General features: G+C 41.7%; 1 protein-coding gene and 1 non-coding gene across 16 annotated transcripts in view; both read right to left on the bottom strand.

Annotated features, from left to right (window-relative positions):
- NRXN1 (neurexin 1) overlaps positions 1–23,354 on the bottom strand; it is a 1,211,846-nt gene that overhangs the window by 501,072 nt on the left and 687,420 nt on the right. The gene's annotated exons all lie outside the window — the stretch shown is intronic.
- Positions 16,288–16,403, bottom strand: LOC112550647. Its single transcript, XR_003094583.1, has one exon. It is a non-coding gene; the product is annotated as a U6atac minor spliceosomal RNA (small nuclear RNA).

The raw sequence follows: 23,354 nt of genomic DNA, 5'->3' as shown, positions 1-23,354 counted from the left end.
TGATATTACAGTACTGATATTATAATCAATCTACATAAAGGTACTACTGATATCCAATATACTTTATAGGCCTAAGGCATTTTGTACTATTTCTCATATTTATTTCTGAAGTTTCAGTGCATTAAACAACACACTCATCCATGCTCATCCCTGCCTCTGTGCCTGCACAGCCAAAGCAGTTAGACTATGTGGGGATTTACTAATACAGGTAGGCTAGACTTCACAATGACAACCTTCAGTTAGGCCACAGGGCTGCAACCTAGCAGTTTTGCAATATTTATTTCAGCCCATATGCAGGAGCAGCTGTTTCTTTGCCCTCTTCCCCTGCCATGTTTGATTTTGAACCATCAGATTTGTGTATTGCTTGCATGCCACTTTACACGTTCTACTTCACAGCCTCTGTGTTCACACTCTCCAGTACAGCCCCAGTTCACATTCACAACAGACCCTGAAACCAGGCCAACGTCCACTTGATGGAATTAGGACAGAAATCATGGCTGGTTAAAAAAAATGTTTTTAACTAGGACACTGGGTTTTCAATAAGATCAAATATTTAATAAAACATTAAATTTAATTGGTGGTGGTGGCGGTGGTGGGGGAACCCGCTGAAAACTAAAAGGGTTTCAGATGAACACTAAAATATTACACAGTTTGGATATACTGCTGTGGTGCCTCATGGGAGCCACAGTTCTGCTGCATCAATACCCATAAGAGTTGTAATGGAAAATCCATTACAAACTGAAAGTTCCTTTCTGTGAGGGTCCACTCTCACAATCTTTTTTCTGCTATAACCCATATGGAGTGCACACTAGGGCCCTGGAGTTTGACTATGCCTTATACAATCCCTCTCCAGAAAAGTGTTTTCAAAGGTGAAAGAGTGAATTCTTGCTAGCAGTTCAAGGATAAATTATGCACCATATACATATTTATTAATTAAATAAACTCTCAAGGGGCCATCATGTGAACACCCAAAGGACTTACCTTCAAGGCAAGGGAACTCGGGAGGAAATCACTCCCAGAAAGGAAATCCCTATCAAATAAAAGATTTTCCATTTTGCATCATGGCCTCCACTGGTACTGCATGTCACAAAACATTCAAAGGGAAGGAGAGATAAGTTGGACAGAAATAGCTGAGATTCCCCTAGGCTTATCAGTGTAGGCAGCCAATACTGAGATCTCTGCTTGGAGCACATTCTTTCTGAAGATTGCTTCTACAGATGACTTCAGGTGAAGCCTGTCATGTTTGAGGGTTGATGGGTGACCTGGTATTAAGTTTTACAGATGCCCTCTATGGCCAGAATGCAATAGTAAAATATGCTACATTGGCTCAGACACCTTCTGGAACCAGATATTAACAGCTGCTGAAACTTCAGTAATGTAGAATTTGATCCACCTGGCTATAGAATCCTTAGAAAGCTTTCGAGCGTAGACATTTAGGATGAGAGGAAATTGTTTTCCTATACTGTTTTGTTTCAGTAATTTAAATGTTAATTCCTCCTCTAGCACCCACCAGGTGACATTTTTTCTTGGGGTTTTTGGTCCTACATCCAATGAACAACGTTGAACAAAACTGAGGAAAAATGATTCCCTGTGATGTAAGGGAGGAAGTGTTAACCTTAGCTACAAATGACCCTAGAGTTTGGAATACAATCTTGTTCTCATGTATAGTACACTAGAGACTTAACTCTAAAGTCAGATTTTTTTTTTAGCCACCAGATCACAAACTATGAGCATTGTCTCATGAAAAAAAAAATGCACAGACTGTTAAATTCAATAGATTTGAGCAGATGAGTAATAAGAACCTGTAGTGGGAGAGAGGAAAAGATTCAACTGTTGGACTGAATAGATGGGCTGCCCTAACAAACCTTGATAATATCAAGTGATGTACTAGGGATTTGGAAGAGCTGGCACTAAAATATTAAAGCTACCATATTTACCTGACCCTGAATTTAAGACAACCCCCCAATAGCAGTAGGAGCTGGCACCACTGCCATAGGGCCAGGCTGGGGCTATCTATACTCCATGCCCCAGGCTGGAGCAGGGATGGAGCATGCTGGTACCAGATCAAAGGCAGGCATCCGGAGTGGGACACAGGGGCAGAGGCTGCCTGGTGAGACAGTGGGGAAGGGGAAGAAGAAGGGGAAGAGACAGGGGAAGGGGATGGGGCAAAGGCTGCAGGGGAGGACAGAGGCCACAGGGAGGGGGACTGGAGGAAGGGGGACAGAGGTCCAGGCTGCAGGTGTCAGGTAATGGTGGCATGGGGAGGAGGGGAATGCAGCAGCTGTGGTTCTGGCCCTGCTGTCAGGCCAGGGCTGGAGCTGGAGCTGGAGCTGGAGCCAGAGCAGCTGTCTGCCCCAGGGGATGGGGCAAAGGCTGCAGGGGAGGACAGAGGCCACAGGGAGGGGGACTGGAGGAAGGGGGACAGAGGTCCAGGCTGCAGGTGTCAGGTAATGGTGGCATGGGGAGGAGGGGAATGCAGCAGCTGTGGTTCTGCCCCTGCTCTGGAGCTGGAGCTGGAGCTGGAGCTGGAGCTGGAGCCAGAGCAGCTGTCTGCCCCATCCTCCCACCTGCCCCCACTGTCTTGGGCACTGCATCATATTCAATTCCAAGCCAAGGAAGTTTTTTTCCTGTGTTAAATGAGGATAAAACCTTTGTCTTGGAATTGAGTAACAAGGTAATTAGTATGGAGACATAATTGTGAAAGATCTTTTCACAAGTCTAAGTAGTCCAATAAGAGTCACAGAGAGTTAGGGCATCTGATTTCCTAGTGTTAGTCTATCTTCATACCCTTAGACTTTTTTTTCCCTCAAAATTTTGTATGCCTCTTACTATCCTAGATGAGTGCTCATCACCATAAAGTGGACAAGAAGCCTGTATTACCTCTCATAGCAGAAATGATGCAAATATCTCTGCACTATATTTTCAAAACATACTACAGGATATTCTGTATCAGGGTAGTGAGTCTGTTATTATTTATAAAGAAGAAAATCTGAAATAACATGTGAATATCTCTTTATCCTCTTTTTAGCTTTGAGTCATTCTCTCTAGTTGAGGAAGACAGAAGCTCCTTAGGCTATATGTGAATTACAGTACATGTTTCTAGGGATGGTAGTTCTGCATGTGGTTGTTCAGTTGGATGTAATCCACCAGCCTAAGAGCCTGGGCCACTGGAGTTCAGACTGTGATAGGTGGATTCTTCTATCAAACAGATTTCCTGTTTCCAATGACTAAGAGCTGCCCCTTCCACATCTCTTGGAAAATGTTTCATGATCTTTATGAGGAACCACTATAATGCTCTCATGAATAGTTTTGTTTATGAAATGATATGTAGGCAACCAATTCCAGACCAGCCTATGAGCTCTAGGAAATCCTGAATGAGTGCAACACACAGCCTGAATCTCAGAGATTTAATACCTAGATCTTGTTGACTCTTTCCTGTATCTCCTTGTTTCTCTTGTATCAGCGATAATAGTGCTTGTGGAGAACTTCAACAATACATTCCAGAAGGGGATCCCCTAAGTCTACAATGAACCCAAAGAGTCAGTGGCTTTAGGTACATTGAAGCTAATTCTCAGTTCCTACAGATAGTACTTTAGGGCTAATTTAGGCAACCAAGAATGCTCTTTTCTCCTGATTTTTAGAGCTTGGGAAAAGATTTCAAGTGAGCCTTTCAAAGTATATGTTTCTCAAAACTTCACGGTGGAGTCTGATGGGAGGAAGAACAGTGATTAATTGTAGTTTGCTGTCTTGCATGCTAAAATAGTAATTTTCAAATTTAAATCTGTTGTATATTTTTGTAAGAGTGTAATTTATACCTTCCCTCCTGTGACTTTCCAAGTTAAGGCACGATTTAAATATAATTCCATGCAATATTAGATTAGGGGGAAAGCAAACCTTTTCCATTGAATATTCAAGCAAAGAAAGTGCTTTAGAATGCCATAAATCATGCTTGTCAAAGCCTTCAAAGGAATCATTCTGTACAGTTACCTTGTCTATTATTTAGAAAGCACAGACGTTGAACAATATAGTTCAGCTGTGCTGTGTGTATCTGATTTACATACAGTTGTCTCTCTTTAATCTAGACTTTCATAAAAGGAATATAATTAGTGATTTTCAATTTAACTTCAAAATTGTTGAATTTTATTTTGATTAACTTATAATTGCAGTGCACGTGCATATTTAGAGCCATTTGGACTCCAACACAAAGATGAGTCTGTGCATTTGTTGGTAACTAATGAACCATATGAATTGAGAGGTGCTGAACTATTATATTCAAGACATATAACACACCATGAAATTGCTGGCACTCTAACTTAGTCCTATCTCTTTTCCTAAATACTTCTGTGAAAATCTTACTGAAATTCTATACCAACCTCACAGCCTTGTGCTTGACTAATTCATAGTGGTTAATCAAACAGGTGAAGCGGGGCTGGAAGGGACCTCCAGACGTCATCTAGTCCAACCCCTTGCCTGAGGCAGAATCATCCCTATCCAAACTGTCCCATACAAACCATAATAAACTCTACATAAGACTAGTATCAACCCTAACACAAGACAGACCTCACGCTCTAACCTGCCACAGGTAAAGCAGATTAACCAGGGCAACCAATGTCCTGCTTCTATGAAATGTTGTCAATACATGTTCAAGAGATCCTAGGTGAAGGACCATACCCCCCACTACAGTGGAAAGCAAAACCTCCACAGTCTGGACCAATCTGAAGGGTAAAATTCTTTCCTGACACCAAATTTGGTGATAGGTCAGACCCTAAGCAGAGGGGCAAAACCCTCTAGTCAGGAATCTCCAGTCTGGATCCCAGCAGAAGCATTGACCCTAAAGTCCCCACCAAGGCTTGGCTGTAGCTAACACCCAATGACTCTGAGGAAGACTTAAAAACACCCTGACACATTTAGCAGAAAGTTGTGGAGACAGGGGAAAAGAACCAGCAAAGCCTGGAAGCATGGGAAATACCCAGTAGCTGTCCAACCACTTCTTGAGCACTTCCAGTGATGGAGAGTCCGCAACTTCCCTAGGAAGTCTATTTCACTGCCTCGCTGTTCTAACAGTGAAGACATTTTTTCCAGCTATTTAATGTAAATGTACTTTGCTGCCATTGGTCTGTGTCCTCTTCTATGTAGCAATAGAGAGAAAATGTGCTTTCCCACTTCTTTATGGCAGCCCTTCAAGTATGTGAAGTATCTAAAGAAGGGATCATAAAGGATCATACGGATTTTTTTCTTTGAATTCTTACAGTTATGTCATGCTGTAACAACACACTCATTCATAATCTGTTAGTTTTCAGGATCCTTCATCTTGGTAAATTATATATGACCCATATTTCCAAAAGGACTGTTTTCAGCAAAGATGTTTTATTTCAAGTGAGTGATAATAATAAGCATCACATCTGATGTGTCAGATACAAACTGAATTTAATATTTTAATGACACTACATTATTTAGTGAAATCCAACAGAAAAATATTGAAAGTGTGTGGGTCTGGTATGTTAATTTAGCTCATCACCTAGAATTGAAAGTTCTACATTTTAAAGACTTAAGAGCTGTTAAATCAGTTTGATTTCCTGAATCATTTTACAGTTTAAGAAGCATCACTATGCTAAAAAGAAATAAAACATTGTGAAAGGCATGGGAAAAAACCCCACTTGATATGAAATTTCATATTGCGAGGTTAGTTATTCAGCTCTTCAGTAAATTATAACAACTGACACTATAAGGAAAACATGAGGATCTGTTTGTGCATAAAGGCATTTGATTTGTTGTCAAAGGTGAAGAGGCTAAATGAAATACGAGATGAATCTGGTTATCAGAACTATAGCCGCCCTGGAAAATAATGAAGTATAATACCTTATCGGCTGCACAGCTTAGTTTTAAGAGATGTTGTGGGGTGTATCTGCTGGAGGGGAATAGCAGCATTAAAAATTGTGGCTACAGGTCAGGCATTGCCATCTTGCTGTTCAGGAGTATGACTCTAAGCAGCAAGGTTAAAAAATTCTGTGTAAAATTTTCAGAAGTATCTTAGGATCCTATACTCTAGAGCTGCTATTGCAGCTTCTGAAGACCTACTTGTACTCCCCTTAAACCTAAGTAGTTCAAGCAGTGGTAACAGGTTAGCTTTGCAGGGAATTCAGTGCATACTACGTAAGTCTGAAGAACTTTGGGCAAGGTCTCAGCAGCTGAAGTTTATGGTGCCATAGACTCTGCTGTTAGGAGCATCCAAGCTACTCTGTTTAATGCTAGCTCAGACACATCTATAGGACCTACCTCTGGACAACATGTGAACTTACCCTAAGATGTCATTGTCCTAAGTCTCAAGTATCACAGGTTCCTAAGGCAAAACTCATTGGAATTTAGACATTTAAGTCATTTAGATGCTTAGAAAATGTTATGCCATAGGTCACATTTTTAAAGATGCTTAGGTACCTAAGGATGAAGATAGGTAAGTTGCAATGCAGTGCTGTGCATAGCTGGCTTCAAACAAGCAGTATAGCAGGGCCATAGACCCCTGAGAGTCTATACATCCCTACAGTTTCACCTGGAAAACTACTTATTTGTCTAATCTGTTTCTGAGCCAGCCCCAAACTGGTGGCTTTTTGGCAGGGTTGAACATCTTAATAGCTCTCTCACTTTAAGGGCTGTTTGAGAGTCACAGAATAGGCATTCTTCCAAGCCTGACTTACAGAGAAGGGTGGGAATTCAGACATGCCTTTGTCTCAGCATTTCCTACTGACTGTCTCTATGCAAGCCTATGTTTGGCATGTAGTTTTTGTGTTTCAGTTTTCAAAGGCACCTAACACTCCCCAGTGACAGCATAGGGAATCTGGGGTTTAATTCTATTTCCTTTAATCATCTTGCTAGGGCCAAACACCTGATTTTTAGGTGTTGTGTTGCCTAAGGTGCATGTGCCTAAAATGTCCCTCTGGATTTAACTATCCATGCTTTTGAAAATCCTACTAGGCACCTATCTGGGTCTTTACGTGTTAAGTACCTTTCAAAAACTGGCTGTCAGTTACTAAAGTAAAAGGTTTGCATTGGTTTCTTTGCCCCTATTCGAGTGTTCTTCCATATGATTAAAGCTAAATCCTCCTGCCAGACACTGCTAAACTTAGGGTTCATAAAAATATTTCTGAAAAGGAATATTTTGGAAAGACAAGATTGAACCAAGCAGCATTTTTTTCCAAATTCTGTCCCTTGTTAAATATGCTTAGTGTGCTTAATATGCTTAAATGCTATTCTATAATATTAATATCCTCAGTATATTTTTTTCAGGAACTATGGATAAACATTTTCAAAATATAGCTTAATACAGCCTACATTTGTACCTAATGGCATCACCTTTCTAAACAGCTAAAAAAATGCATTTTCATTTAGCTGGAAAAACAAATCAATCAATCAATTTCCCAGTCAATTAATCCTCCTTTCTGTGAAAACACATTCCATTGGGGCATGAGGTTTACCAGTGCACAAAGGAAAAGATCTATGGGAGCCATTTGTTGTAAAGCTGGCAGTGTAACACTGCCCAAAAGGAAGCGTAAGCACCTGCACATGCCCAGAAGGAAGATGGCACTTCTCTTAAACATGGGTTGTTCCAAGGCATTTTAGGGATGTTTCAATAAAACAAGAGACCCTCCTACCCAAATTTAAAAGATGGTGTAATGACTGTCTGCAAAACTATCTATGCTCACTCAGATAGATGACTTGTCCATACACATAGACAACTGGGTAAACAACTATTCCACCTCATTTTTATATACATATTTGATTTTTGTGGACACAAGAGATCGTTTCTTGGGCACCTGAATGCAGGTGCATACTCTTTATCATTGCAGTATATATTTGCTTAGATTTGCATGAGATAATGAAAGGTTCTTCAAGGACTTATGTTCTTCCAAGAAGAGATTAAAGGCAATTTAAATAGGATTCTTCACAATGTGCAAACATTCCTTGAAAGATTCTGAAGAAAAAGGGAAATTTTCCCTGTCCTTACTTCAAAAAACAGTAAGAGGAGGTCAACTACTGAAAATACAAAGACTACTGTCTACTTCCAAGTTAATTTGCATATTAATACACTTTGAAGTAATGGGTGACAAGAGAAACAGTGTTGAGAACTTCATTGCCTTCTGATCTTAGGAACTTTCTTGCTAGTGATAATTAGCTCAAAAATATTCTACAGGGATCTTGAGATACAATATTAAATTATGATGGCTTCTGTGCTGTGAATGGCAGTTATTCAATGTAACTGGGAGACATACCTGTACAGTTTCAACCTGCTTTTTGTTTCAATTTGATTAACATAGAGGTTGCCAGTAAAATCTACCTTATACATTAGCATAGATTTATGCATAGCTAAAGGGGGGTTTCTTTGTAAAATGTGTAAATTATTTATATTTAGGCAACCCTAGTGGCTACAGACATTGTAAGCAGCACAGCTGTTGCTGGTGCTAGAACCTTTAGCTCTTTCTTATGTGAACATTCATAATATCCTCTTGGTTGGAGGGGAAAAGTTGGTCACATTTTTTTTTGTTTTGCACTCAGTGAGTAACGTAAGCCAAGTAATGCAGACAGCAGCTGCTTTTTACAAATGAATGTCTAACTGTGAAATAGTTAGATCTTACCTGTCCTGATTTCCTTAGCATTTCCTTTTCTGGCTAGAATAGAGGGGTTGCACTTGCATTTTATTTAAACTGTCTTTTTATTTTATTTAGGTGGGTTCCCAAGATTTAAAGAAACTTTATTCATAGTGAAGCACTCAAATAGTGTAACTTTTAATAACAATGGCTAGTCTTACAGCAGCTCTTACCCTGAAGGATCCTAAGGTGCTGATACATCAGTTATGGCATAAATAAGAATGATGCTATCTGCACTGAAACATAGTAGCTTTCTTTCTGCTCTTCTGCATCATCCTGAAATGTGCTTACATGTAACTGCATGTCTCCCAGGTTTCAGATGGAGTCTGTATGGTTTACCCCTAAAGTAACTAATTCAGTATAGTAGTCAAGACACTCTCAAGTAAGTACATTTTTTGTATATTCAAAAGCCAAGTTGCCCTAAGAGTTGCCTAACTTACACTAAAGAACCTGGCTCCTAACTGGAATTAAGATAGACCCAAGGATGTGCTAACACCAAAACAATTCTCAGCATGAATCATGGACTTGAAGCGGTTGTACATAGAGAACTTTGTGTGCACACAACAGTGCTAGACATCAGTGGTGCAGGATTGGGGCCATAAATATGATAAAGAAAATGTTGACTCTCTAGAACTTAGAGTGAATTTAAAAAGCCAAGTAGTGAGTCTATATCCATAAATGTTCACTATTGTAATTTTGTGGCTCCTCCCATTCATTTCATGCTATTCCTAAAAAACCCTGAAATTTGGTCCATTTATGTTGTATTTACCCTACGACAAACAACTGACCCAGGCAATCATAATACACACACACACACAGGCATATATATATATATATATACACACAAACACATACATCTTTAAAAAATATCTACAAATGCTATTATTCTTGGCTGTCTTCCCTTTTCAGAATATTCATTACAATGCTGAGGCAGTGTTTTCTACAAGCCTATAGAGACATTAGAATCCTATTTTTTCAACAGAAAGGTTGATATGCAGCTATTATTATTCCTAGTGGTGATATTAGAACTACAAGGTAATATTTGGACTTAGTAAACCAGAATGAGATTTCTGAAATCCCCAAATATGGGGGCAATTCAGTCATGTATATTGGGCTAATCCAATGGTGGGCAAAACATGGCCCATGGGCCAGATCTGGCCCACCAATAGATTCAGTGTGGCCTGTGGGCAGGCAGCCACTAACTCATTGGATCTGACCCATGGATGGCTGGTGGCTCCAGCTCTGGCCACCACATGGTATCAGATGACCAGGAAGTCGGAGCTGTTTCTGCTGTGCCAGTTGCATTGGCAGGACTGCTTTGGCAGTATCAGCTGTGGATGTGGGTGTGGGCTTCCATTGCAGCTGGCGGTTGGCAGCATCAGCTGTGGATGCTGCCAGCAGCATCAGGAACCCTACTGCAGAACCTGCCAGTGGTGTCTACAGCTAATGTCGCTGTCCTCATGGCGCAGTGGAAGCTCCTACCTGGAGCCCTGACCCAGAACCTGCCAGCGGCATCAGGTGTGGACCCATGCAGGAGCTTCCCATGTGCTAGGTGGTCGTGGCATCAGCTGTGAACACTGCCAGTAGGTTCTGTGTCAGGGTGCTGGAACCTGCTAGCTGTGTCCACAGCTGACATCACTGCCCTCCCACCATGGTGGAAGTCCCTGTCTGGGTCTACAGCTAAGCATTGGGGTACCTGGGAAACTACAGCTGTGGCCGACGTCTGGAGGGAGGGAGGGGGACAGAGAGATGAGAGAGAGATGGATGTGGCCCTCAACAGGTCACCAAAACTCATTAAGTGGCCCTCCAACTGAAATAACTGTCTACCTCTGGGCTAGCCCCTAATTGAAACTTCCCTGCCTGCAGGGGGAGTTCAGTTGTATAAGCTGCTCTCACTTCTTGCCAGGTAAAGTCTATGCATTAATAATGAAAATTTTGAAAGAGAACATTTTGAAAGATGATAACCGCACCCAGCTGGTCACACTCATTACTATAATAGGGAAATACCTTCAGATCCTAAGTTGTTTCACTGATCGGATAGCATAAGGTCTCTTGATCACTTCTCAAGATTCCCCTCACCTTCCATTTTCTCTCTGGCCACGAAGGGTAAAAAAATATTTGTGTAACCAAAGCTATGATTTCTCACACTATCATTGACATTACATTTTTTATTTTATCTATTCATTTTGTACCTTTTACCCGAAGTGCTGAAATAGGATAACCAAAGGACAAAGCAATAAAACAAACTGAACCAAAAAACAACAAAGCAACAATGAAAACTGGCCTCTTGGAGCGAGATGTAAGTGAGTTTTACTGTACTCTGTAAATGTCTTAGGGAAAGGTTCACATTGTGTAAATTCTAATACAGTGATCAGTCATTCTCTCTCCTCCCCCCTCTCTCCTTAGCATCCAGTGACACTTTCTGGGTCTCTGGAGGTCAATCACATAAAACTCCTTTTTCTTGTTTGTCCTTATGAAAACATTTTTTTTTTTTGTGGTTCTAGTGCATTTATTTTGGACATCTGCTAGAAATGTAATTTCTGACCTGAACTAGGAATAAAGCTACATTTACAGTGATCCAGAAACTTGTTAACAGTGTGATATGTTTCAAGAACAGCAGGTTTTATGTGCTACACTCGAGCTTACTGAAACACAATGCCAGCCATGGCAAAAGATATTTAATGCCTGTGACATTCCATTTAAATTTATATTTACTTACCTGCTGAAGAGAGTTGTTTCCACATATTATTTTTCAAATGTTAGCGTTTAGCAAATCCTTTTTCCTTTATTTTTTTGTTAATAAGTCATGGTAGCTAGGAAATATTTGATAAAGCAGTAAGTCTGCTGTATCTCCTACCAGAAAGAATAATAATAAAAAAAAAAAGCCAAAAGCCAAACAAATCATTACAATGTACTGCACTGAAAAGAAAATATGGCTTGGCTCTCATTTCCATATGATTTCATTGCAAGGAGAGTAAGTGCTCTAAGGCATAGATATCATAAGTAAAGCACCAGATGAGAAACCGAAAGGTATCCCCTGTAATGAGTTTTGTAGAAGCAACTGAGGTCATCCACATTTTTAGCTGTTACGTTCACTCGGCCATTTGTGGAAAAACAAAACAAAACCAGACAATCTTACATATTGTCCTTAGGGAATAAGTCCACACAACTATGGAAGTCTGTGCATCATGTACATACGTATTTTACACAAACTCACATTTTTGTTTTAGCCTTATGGGGAAAAAAATCTTATAATGATTTAAGTTTAAAAAGTAAAATTCAAATATCCTGTATTCTGATTACTCAAGAGCAGTGAGTACCACTTGGTACAACTGAGCAAGGTCAGACTTACTTTTGTTTCCTGAATCTCATTCTAGATAATATCAGTGCACTTCTACAAATGATAGCTATTTTCCAGTCACAATGTCAGAATGTCTAATGACATTTAAAAAATTTAAAGTATTTTAATTACTTTAAATATAAAACAGATATGTAGTTGCCCAATACCATCTTTCCCTGCTTAGCTTTCTTTCTTCCTATGATTAATAACTTGCATTTATTTTATAACATATTTTTAGCAGTCTTTCCCCTCCCAACTTTTCTTTCTCTTGCTGTCTTCACTCTTTTGCTCTCTTGTACTTTATTTTCTTCCTTCCCGTCTCCTCCTCCTACCCATTTTCACTCTCACTTCTAATGATCTGATTTTACCTCTTTATATTTATTTTCTACTTCAAATAGTTATAGACTCAGTTCTGTAGTATAAAAAAATGGTGAAGCAAAGCCTTGAACACATTAATTTAATTAACACTCACAATACTTGTAAGTTAGGTATTCTTATAGGAGCTGAAAGGCTGCCACTTCATAAAAATGACTAAAGAATCGCTGCAGAGCCAGGATTCAAGCTCATTCAGTCTTTTTCACCACACTTGTGCTCAGAGGTTAGACAATATGGCTAAGTACAGACATTAAAAAAGCTGCTGGTGGAAAGCACTCTATTGCACTTTACTTAAAGTGTTATAAGTAGAGTGTGTTCCAACTGAACAGACATGCGCTATTCCAGGGGTGGGGGTGGGGAGCTTGATGCCTGCCTGCAAGAAGGGGGTGTTCCTGCATGCCTCCCAGGAGTCTGCCAGTGTACGCCCCTCTCCACCCACCCGAGGCCTGCCCCCACCTACCAGCTGGGGACTGTCAGCAACAGCTGTGGGGGGAGGGTGGGGAAGAGAGCTCATCCTGTGTGTGTGTGGGGGGGGCTGCCCAGCAGGGGGGCTCCTTTTCCACCAGCCCATCTGCCAGAGTTCCCAGCATTGTGAAAAATAGCACAGGCAACTTGTGTTGTGTTGGCTGCAGGTGGGAGAAGGGAGCTTCCCCCGCCATGAGGGCAATCTCACACCTTGCTGCGTAGGGTCTGACTTGGGAGGGCCAGGACCACACAGTAGAGCAAGCTCAATCCCTCTGGCTCCTGTGCCCAGTGCAGGGAAATGCTGGGCCTGCCCCTCCTGCAGTTGCTGGCTGCTGCTGTCATGAGGCTTGGGTAGGAATGAATGGAGCCCCACACTGAGGGAACCTGGCCCCCCAAAGACCCCAGAATGGCTTAAAATTGACAAAGGACAGAAAGACAGAAGAGAAAGAAAAGAAAGTGGAATTCTTTGGGCTAAGATACAAGGGTAGGGAGGGGCAAGCAGATGGAAGAAGAGCGAGGATGAAAGATAACAGGACCCTCTCTGAGGTAAATGCATTAAAAAGGTGCTGTTCCCTTCAGGTATTTTGGCTACCAAAATGTGTGTTGGATTATCAGTTCTCTCTAAACTAGAAAAGAGGTCAAATTAGAGGCGAATGCTAGAGGCCGAGTCTTCTTCATGCCGATGCTCCAGTGAAGTAATTTCATACCATCTGTGGATCTCGCCAAAAATATATCTCAATTATATATAGATTAGGATCAGATGAACCATTGCACTGGGAAAAATTAAGCTTCTCTTTTGCTGGAGAAAAAAAGATCACATCCCAGCCTTAGACGAATCTAAATATAAATAAGTAAAATAGGAATAAATAAATACAATTCTATTTTAAATTATGAATGTAATGGGAACAAGTAATTTGAAGAAAAGTATTATGAACCTAATTTTTAAATTAAAAAAAAAAGTCTTAACACATTTTTGCAGCTATTTATAACTGCCAATTTATTTGGGGTTATTCTGGAGGCAAATTATTTGAGCAATCAGGTAGAAAATATTGAAGAAAATAATGAACAAATAGCAAAAGAGAAATATACAAAGAGACGCTAAGAAACAGGTCAGCAGGATCTATCTGCAGTGAGTGTCTATTTAATAACAAACAACTTGCTGAAGAGCAAATAATAATAGGCAGCTCTGCCAAGAAGCATCCCTAATTTGGAGAATGACTATTACCTACACAACAATTAAAAGTACTAGAACACTAGTTGGCCAGGAGGCATTATTTAAATTACTGACATCATGACCTGAATTTTTACAGGGTAGCTACAGACATGCGTACCCTGGATTAAGTTAAGTGGGTCAGTTGTAAGAGGAGTTAAAAGTTTACTGAAACACCTGATCATCAATCTTTCAAAAACCACTGCTTCAGTTATAGCTGTGTTATTCATAGACTCATGTATATAGTAATACTCCAGGATCCCTGAAGGTCCTTCCAATATCCCCATGCAATAGCATAAATGAAGCACTTCAAATAATTAAGAATTCAATCTACCCAGGAGAAGCTTTCAAAGAATAAACGTTTTGTATATAATGTTTATTCTGCACAAGATTATGGTGCAAATCTTGCCATTTCCTCCCTATATAGGTCTTATGGTGGTGTAACTGGTACAGCTAGGGGAAGACATGGTTGCCATGTAGTGTGACTACTGTAAACCCCTACTAATGGATCTACATGGAAGTGATGACTGTGTGGTGGTCACTTTGTACTTCAAATTGAAGCAGGCCTATGATTTGGCAGCTGCTATCCTATTTAGGATCCACTCTGCCCACCCCATATCAGGAGGGGGCTAGAAAAGATCCCCTAAACACAGTCTATCTTATTTCATCTGACTGGGAAACTGTGTCAAATGGGATTATTCTATCTGCAGTCCATATCAAATAAAAGAAGTTGGAACATGTATACTGATGGACATCCCTAACAGTGACTGACTGGAGCAAAGGACAGCACTTGTGGCCAGAGAACTTGCTTGATTTGATACTGATGTTGCTGTACTTAGAGAGACCAGATGTGCAGGAGAGAGGCAGCTCACGTGGTATCATTCATTTCCATTATTTTTTGGAAAGGAGCGCCTCTCCCTCCGCCCCTCCCCCCCCCCCCCCCCCCCCCCCCCCCAAAAGATGTAACTAGTGTTGGTTTTGGTGAGAGATGCCAGAGTGTCCTGCTGACTCCAACAACAGTCTCATTACCTTTTGTCTCCAGCTGACCAACAGACAACATGCAACAGTCATCAGTGCATATGCCCCAACCCTTGATGCAAATGAACCAAAAGAACAGTACTATTCTAAACTCAACCAAGTGCTGTCATCTGTTCTCAAAGAAGATAAGATAATTCTTGGAGATTTTAATATTAGAGTGGGCAGGGATTCTGAACTATGGAAAGGAGCACTTGGGAAGGAAGGGGTGGGGAAGTCAATTCCAATGGACTTTTTCTCCTAAGCAATTGTTCAGAACATGATCCCATCACCACAAACTCCTTATTCTGCCAGCAATAAATGGAAGATATCATGATTTCACCCCTGTTCAGAACAATGGCATCTGATTGACCACATCATCATGTGTGCCCAGGATCACTGCAATATCTATGTCACTAGAACAATAACCACCTCAGATGATTGCTGGCCAGATCATCCTCTGATATGGTCCATCACATCCATTTGCAGTGCTACAAAATGTTGTAAACAAAATAATCAATCAAGGAAAAGGTTCAATATCGAGTGCTTGAAAGATCCTGCTAAAAGTGATCATTTCTAGTAATGCCTTAGTGAGAAACACTGACTTCCCTGATGATCCTGACATCATTGATCACTGAGAGAGTAGCAAGAAAGGCATCCATGAGGTGTGCAAAGAACCCTAGACTTCTCCACAAAGAAACATTGGGACTGATTCATTGAGAACGATAGGGAAATTGAAGTTCTCATTGACAGAAAAAGGAAAGCCTTCAAAGCTTGAAAGAATGACATCAACTCGGAATAGAAGCAAGACACTTATTGCCACATTAAAGCTGAGACTCAGAGGAATATTTGAGAATAAAAGAACAAGTAGTGGGAGGACAAAGCAGAAGTGATTCAAGTTTGCTGACAGCCATGACATGCATAGTTCTTCAATGTCAACAAAATTACATATGAGACAAACAGAAGGACCCATCACTCTGAGGCTCCTGAACCAAGATTCTAATGTTGAAGATCACACTATCAAAACCATTCTACAACACCTCATTAAGGACTACCTTGAAAATCCATCAACTTATCAAGAAACTGTGAAAAGCATTAAGTAGATGAAAAACAACAAAGCATGTTGTCCAGCTAGAGTCAAGCTGAAATTTATAAGCAAGGGGGAAAGAAAATCTCTCACCAACTGCACATTTTTATTTTGAAAATATGGAGACACAAATAGATTCCCAGTGACCCAAGAGATGCCAAAATTGTTACCATATTCAGGAAAGGAGATAGAACAGCTTGCAGCAATTGTCGTGGTCTTGCACTCCTGTCCATAGCTGGGGAAATCCTCACCTGCACTCTCTTCAATAAACTCCCCTTTCTCATTCTACCCAAGTCCCAGTGTGGTTTCAGACTACTGAGAGGTACAACAGATATGATTTTGTTGCTAGGCAGCTGCAGAAGAAGTGCCATGAGCAACAGTGAACTCTTGATATGGCCTTCATTGACCTGACTAAGGCCTTTGATTCAGAGAAAGGCTCTATGGAAAATCCTAATGAGATTTTGATGCCTGTTAAAATGTGTTACTCCCATCAGATTCCTTCATGAGGTGACAGCAACTGTCCTAAGCAATGGCTCAGAAATGGTCCCCTTCATTATTAGAACTGGAATCAAGTAAGGATATGTGATTGCACCAACACTTTTCCATATATATTGCAGCTATTCTACATATCATTGCTGACAGGCTTCTATCTGGAGTCAGCATCCAGTATCACATAGATAGGAATCTCTTTAACATCAGCTGGTCACATTCCAAATCCAAGATAACCAACGCTTCCATTACTGATCTTCAATACATTGATGACTGTGTGATGTGTGCCCACTGAAGACCTTCAGATAACTATTGATTGCTTCTGTGAAGCATATGAAATGGTTTGGGCCTACTGAACTTCATGAAAAACAAGATAGTTTACCAACCCACCTCAAGCCAACCAGCTGCTCCTCCACATATTACAATTAGAGGACAATCTTTAGAGGATATTGAGCATTCCCCCTACCTGGGTAGCCACCTTTCCCAAAAAGTAAAATAGACAATGATATGCAACATTGGACAAAATCTATCAGCATTACCTTTGGACATCTCTGAAACTGCATCTTTGATGACCATGACATCAAGACTGCAACCAAACTTCTTGTGTACCAGGCTGTTGGGTGTAAAACCTGGATAAGGTATCAGAAACATCTGAAAGCTTTGAGAAATTTCCAAAGCTTTGGGACATTTCCAAAGACATCAGCAATATCTTGGGAAAATCCTTCATATCAATATGACAGACAGAAGATGTCTGTCATATTGATATGACAGACATCTTCTGTTGTGTTCTGGCTCTACCAGTAATTTTATTGCACCAGCTCCATTGGACAGGACACCTCATAAGGGATACCTGACAACGAGCTCCGAAATCAGGTCCTATACTCCTAACTCACCAATGGTCACTACTCTAGAGGTGGGTGAAAGAAGAGATTCAAGGACACCTTGAAGGCCAATCTGCAGAAATGTGATATTAACATCAATACTTGAGACTTAAGCATTGAATCATCCCCAGTGCTACCATGGTGTGTAAGGTACCGATCGCTTTGAGCAAATTTGCCTCACTGTGAAGATGGATACACAAGACAGACAAAGGGAAAGAGCTGTAATCCAACATTATCAGGACCCACTCTGCTTTGCAGAACTATTTGCCATGTCTGCAGTTGAACACACAGAACTCAAATTGACCTCCCCCTCCATATTTTTACTGGGGTTAAATTTTGTATGGTTTTAATTCAATGAAAATACATTTTAAACCCGTATGTGTTAGGTGTGTATCACATGGATAGGAATCTCTTTAACATCAGCTGTTTACATTCCAAATCCAAGATAACCAACACTTCCATTACTGATCTTCAATACATTGATGACTGTATGATGTGCGCCCACTGAAGACTATTAACATGAAGTGTGTACAATGTTATTTACTTCTAATAAGTTATGGTACATTTAAAAAAGAGAGAGAAAAGGTCTGCATAGTTAATGTTAAAAGAAATTCCTCTCTTAGGTCTTCATGATGTGTACATGAGTACAATCACTCCCAAAGACAGTAATCTATGTTATATTTTTGCAATAACATCATTTCTACACACAGCAGTATGTTCCCATGTCACTGGAATATTTGTACACAAGTATGGCTTTACTTTTGTCCATCAAATTGCATGAGATAGGTTTTCAGTCCAGATGTTTTTCACCTTTGAAACTTTTTCATGATGTTTGGGAATTTCAAATGTGAGAGGGATTTTTCATAGATTTCATAGACATTAGGGCTGGAAGGGACCTCAGAAGATCATCGAGTCCAGCCCCCTGCTCGAAGGGCAGGAAGTCAGCTGGGGTCATAGGTTCCCAGCAAGATAAGCATCCAATTTACTCTTGAATGTGTTCAACTCCGATGGCAGGCTATTCCAGATATAATAGCTATTTAAATCCTGCATGGGGTATGAGATAGCAAAGTTTGGTACTGTGCTGCCAGAGCTCCTGATTCAAGTTCGGCTGATTACTTGTACTGAGAGTTTGTTACATTTCTTTTGCTGAATGTCCCTGCTGAAACATCTGGCTTAGAGTGTCTGGGTCTTAATGGAATACTTCAGTACAAAGCTAGTTCTTTTCCCAAATGGATGGTGGACAATATTTTATGGAGATGATCCTGAGGTACAAATATCAGATGTGAATCCATGTCTGAATTTTCTCCAGCTCTCTGGGTGCTCATTTCTCTAATGTTTGATTTAGCTTCATCTCTAATTCTGAGTTTTTTAAAAGAATCTCAAATGTTGATTAGCACTCGGTTCACCCTCCTCCTTCCACCAATTAATGAATAACCACTAGCACCACGATGAATATGGAAAATCCCACTATCAAAGCAAAATAGAATGCCTCGAGATCCTCCCAGTAATACTGCAAACAGGATTATATTTCAGGAAAGCTGTTGAAGCAAACATCATTGTTTGTACATTGAGAAATACCCCATGGCTATGTTGTCTGCTTTCAATCACAGTAATTCCTTATTGAGATTTAGACATTGTCTCTAAATGGCAAATCCTTATTTTGAATAATTATTATTCAAAGAATTAGCAACAATCTTCTCACATCCTCCATACAGAGTTGGGCTTTTTTTTTCATTTGTCTAATCTTTTATTCCCCACAACAAAGCAAACAAAAGCAGATTAAGAATTTAAGGTTGTACTTCCTTTTGATTTCCATTATGAAATTCTTTAATAATGCTATCGATTTAAGTGATTATACCTCAGATCTTTATAAAATGCTTATGGGGGAAAAAACCCCAAAACAACCACCCTCATTTGTTCATTTTATCCTTAGTAGGCATACTTTAATGGTTTGTACGTAATACTGAACAGGTTACCTTTGGAGGAAGGCAAACCTGTTCCAGAGATTATTTATGTGCTTAATACTAAATAGTCACCAAATAACATGCATAAGCAAGCCTTCAGCAGTCTGGACACAGTCTCTCTCCTCCCAGGTGAATGCTCTGGGAAGCTACAGGCTAAAGAGTCAAACTTGTTCTGTAATGCTGACTTGCCATGGCAAGCAGAAAGGTCACTTATAATAAAACAGAGGAATAATGGTGACTAGTTACACAATGGTGTATTTTGAGGTACTGTAAGAATAAAACACCATAACATGATGGCCCCATGATCAGGTTTCCTTTAAAGTATTTTTGGAGTAATGTCTCTGTAATTGTCCAGGAAATATATGAAAATGCAAGGATTTTGGGGGGGGGTGATTTTTATTGGACCAACTTGATTGACAAAGCCAACTTATTTAATGATTTCTTTGCCTCTGTCTTCCTCAGTAAGGACCAAAACTGCCACCTCCCTGCTAGGCCCCCATTGGGCCCCAAGGGAGGCACACCTGAGCCCAGGGTAAGTGAGGATCTAGTTAGGGAGCTGCTGGAGGGGCTGGACGTTTTTAAGTCAGCCGGTCCAGATGATCTCCACCCTAAAGTTCTAAAGGAACTGGCCGGGGTCATTGCGAGTCCCCTGGCGCAGCTTTATGAGCGCTCATGGTGCTCTGGAGAGGTGCTGGAGGACTGGAAGAGGGCCAACGTGGTTCCCATCTTCAAAAAGGGGAGGAAGGAGGACCCGGGAAACTATAGGCCAGTCAGTCTTACCTCGATCCTGGGCAAGCTGTTCGAGAAAATTATTCTGGCACACATCCAGGAGGGGCAGCAGGGAAATGCATGCTCAGGGGCAACCAGCACGGGTTCATCAGCGGCAGGTCATGTCAGACCAACCTGGTGGCCTTCTACGATCAGGTCACTAAATCACTGGATGCAGGGGTAGCAGTGGATATAGTCTTCCTGGACTTCTGGAAGGCTTTCGACACTGTCTCTCACCCCGTTCTCATTAGGAAACTGAGGGACTGTGGCGTAGACACCCACACAGTCCAATGGATCGCCAACTGGCTAGAGAGCCGCACCCAGAGGGTGGTAGTGGATGGGTCCTTCTCGGCCTGGAAGGACATGGGCAGTGGGGTCCCGCAGGGCTCGGTCCCGCCCTGTTCAACATCTTCATCGGTGATTTGGATGAGGGGGTGCAAAGCACCCTGTTCAAATTTGCTGATGATACCAAGATGTGGGGGGATGTGGGCACAATAGAAGGGAGCAACAGGCTACAGTCGGACCTTGACAGGTTACAAGGATGGGCAGAGGAGAACAGGATGGGGTTCAACACAGACAAGTGCAAGGTGATGCACCTGGGGAGGAACAACCAGCACCATACCTACAGGCTGGGGAACTCCCCTCTTGTCAGCACGGAGGTGGAAAAGGATCTTGGAGTCATTATCGACTCCAAGATGAACATGGCTCGGCAGTGTGGGGAGGCGGCTAGGAAGGCCAACTGTACCTTGTCGTGCATCCACAGATGCATTTCAAGCAGGACCAAGGAGGTGATCCTCCCCCTCTATGCGGCACGGGTAAGGCTGCAGCTGGAGTACTGCGTCCAGTTCTGGGAGCCGCACTTTAAGAGGGATGTGGACAGCATCGAGAGGGTCCAGAGGAGGGCCACTCGCATGATCAAGGGACAGCAGGGCAGGTCCTATAAGGAAAGGTTACGGGACCTGAACCTGTTCAGCCTCCAGAAGAGAAGGCTGAGGGGGGAATCTTGTGGCCTGCTATAAACTAGTCAGGGGGGATCAACAGGCACTGGGGGAGTCCCTGTTCCCCCGAGCGCCGCCAGGAGTGACCAGGAATAACGGTCACAAGCTGGCGGAGGGAAGGTTTAAGTTGGACATCAGGAGGCGCTACTTCACGGTCAGGGCGGCTAGGGTCTGGAACCAGCTTCCAAGTGAGGTGGTGCAGGCTCCCACCCTGGGGGTTTTTAAGAGGAGGTTAGATGACCATCTTGCTGGGGTCGTTTGACCCCCAGTACTCTTTCCTGCCATGGCAGGGGGGCGGACTAGATGATCCGCCCAGGTCCCTTCTGACCCTAGAAACTATGAAACTATGAAACTGTGTAGACATGCCTGTGCCTGAAAACATGTCTAATTTTCTCTTTAGACAGTTTGGAATCCCATTCAATAGTGTGTGGTACCTCGGGGGCAGGCAATGCATCTCTCTTCCATGACACTTGCACTCCAGGTTGAGCATTTTGTCTAAACTACAGGGCTCCCATTCAGCAGTATAAGTAAGGGGCTATGATGGGGGCACCAGCCCTGCGTGATAACTTGAGTGGTAGGTGAAAAAATAGCAGGCTGCTCCTCTCCTAGATGCACCGTCACTGCTGAATGCTCAGCTGCAACTACTGCCATCTTGGGTACAGAACTGCACAGCTCTGCTGCTGTTGCTTTAACTACAACAGCAGAGCTTTTCCACTGCCAGCATTACATCAGTTCCTCTGGGTGGCAGGAGCTTTGTCAACAGAGCTGTGTCCACACTCTGGTCCTTGCTGGCATAGCTAAGCCAATTGAAGAATGTGGTCTTTTCACACTTACTGCATTTTGCATTCTTCTCTCAATATACAGAAAGATCCCTTAGAGCAGCAGTATCCTCTGATCTCCTAAAAAGTATCTTCACTCTAGATAGGGACTCTGTATGTACGTTTGTCTCTTTGTTCTTTTCTCAAAATCCTGCTGTGTTTCATATCTGCTTTCTAAGACCATGCAGACATGTTCTTTCTAGCCATCTTCCCATTGAGAGGTTGTCCTGCATAGAAAATATGGCATGCCTCTCCAAATTAATGTTGGAGAAATTTTTATGAGGATGCAAAATGGTCATGTAGATGATCAGGTATAGCTGTCTGCTACCAACAACAGGAATTAAAAAATGTGGTGTTAGCTGTGTTAGTTTGAAGTTGAGTGGAAGGCAGGGTAGATTTGCACCTTATAGACTAAGCAAAGTAGCTATATAAATATACTTCAAGCTTGGGCAAACAAATTGGAGAGTAAGGCCTCTTTTGGAAAGCTAGAGTGCATGCATGCATGCATTTGCGTGCGAGAGCTACCTCTGAGAAATGACAGAAACATGGCATTTGCCCTCATTGGGTGTGTCCAAAGGAGCATGCACATGCAGTTCGCAGCACCAAAAACCTGTTTGTGGTGCCACAAACCACATGTGGCGAATGTGCAACTGTGCACCACACAGCAAATTTGCAGTGTAATGCCAACATTTGATACTGGGATGTCCCAGTATCAAAATGAAAAACTGCTGCAAAAAGTGGCAGGTAGCATGCAGCAGCAGTGTGCCTTCACAGAAACAGAGCCTGGCAATTCAAAAGCACATTCTGGCTGCTAGCCAGGCTCTATGCAGCCAGATCAGTGCTGATGCTGCCCTGGGAGGCTGAAGGATCCCAGGTAAGGCTGCTGGAGCCAGTACAGGTGCTGCCCCAGCCTCCCCTACCCAACTCCGGATAATTTGGTGTGAGCCAGAACACACATGCAGGGGTGCACTCAGGGACACAAAGCAGTGGCACAGATGGGTGCCACTGCTTTTTGTGCCTCTGGAAATGCACACCTCTGAACATGGGGATGTGCTGATTGTGTGTAGAATTTTGAAATCATTTTACTCTAAACAATTTCTCTCCTCTTCCGCAAAGTGGGGAGACTGCAATTCTAATTCTACACTGATAATCAGACTTGTTGAATTAAAAAAAAGAAAAAAAAGTGGAATTTCAGTGCAGTCTATTGTGGGTTACAAGGCATAAATGAGGAACTAGAGGATTCCACCACATACTAAAAAAATTCCATTAAAATAACCTGAGCTGCAAATACTAAAGCATGTCACCT

This window comes from Alligator sinensis, unplaced genomic scaffold, assembly GCF_000455745.1.
Source record: "Alligator sinensis unplaced genomic scaffold, ASM45574v1 scaffold131_1, whole genome shotgun sequence".
Classification (NCBI taxonomy): domain Eukaryota; kingdom Metazoa; phylum Chordata; order Crocodylia; family Alligatoridae; genus Alligator; species Alligator sinensis.
This window is presented reverse-complemented; position numbering and strand designations above follow the sequence as displayed.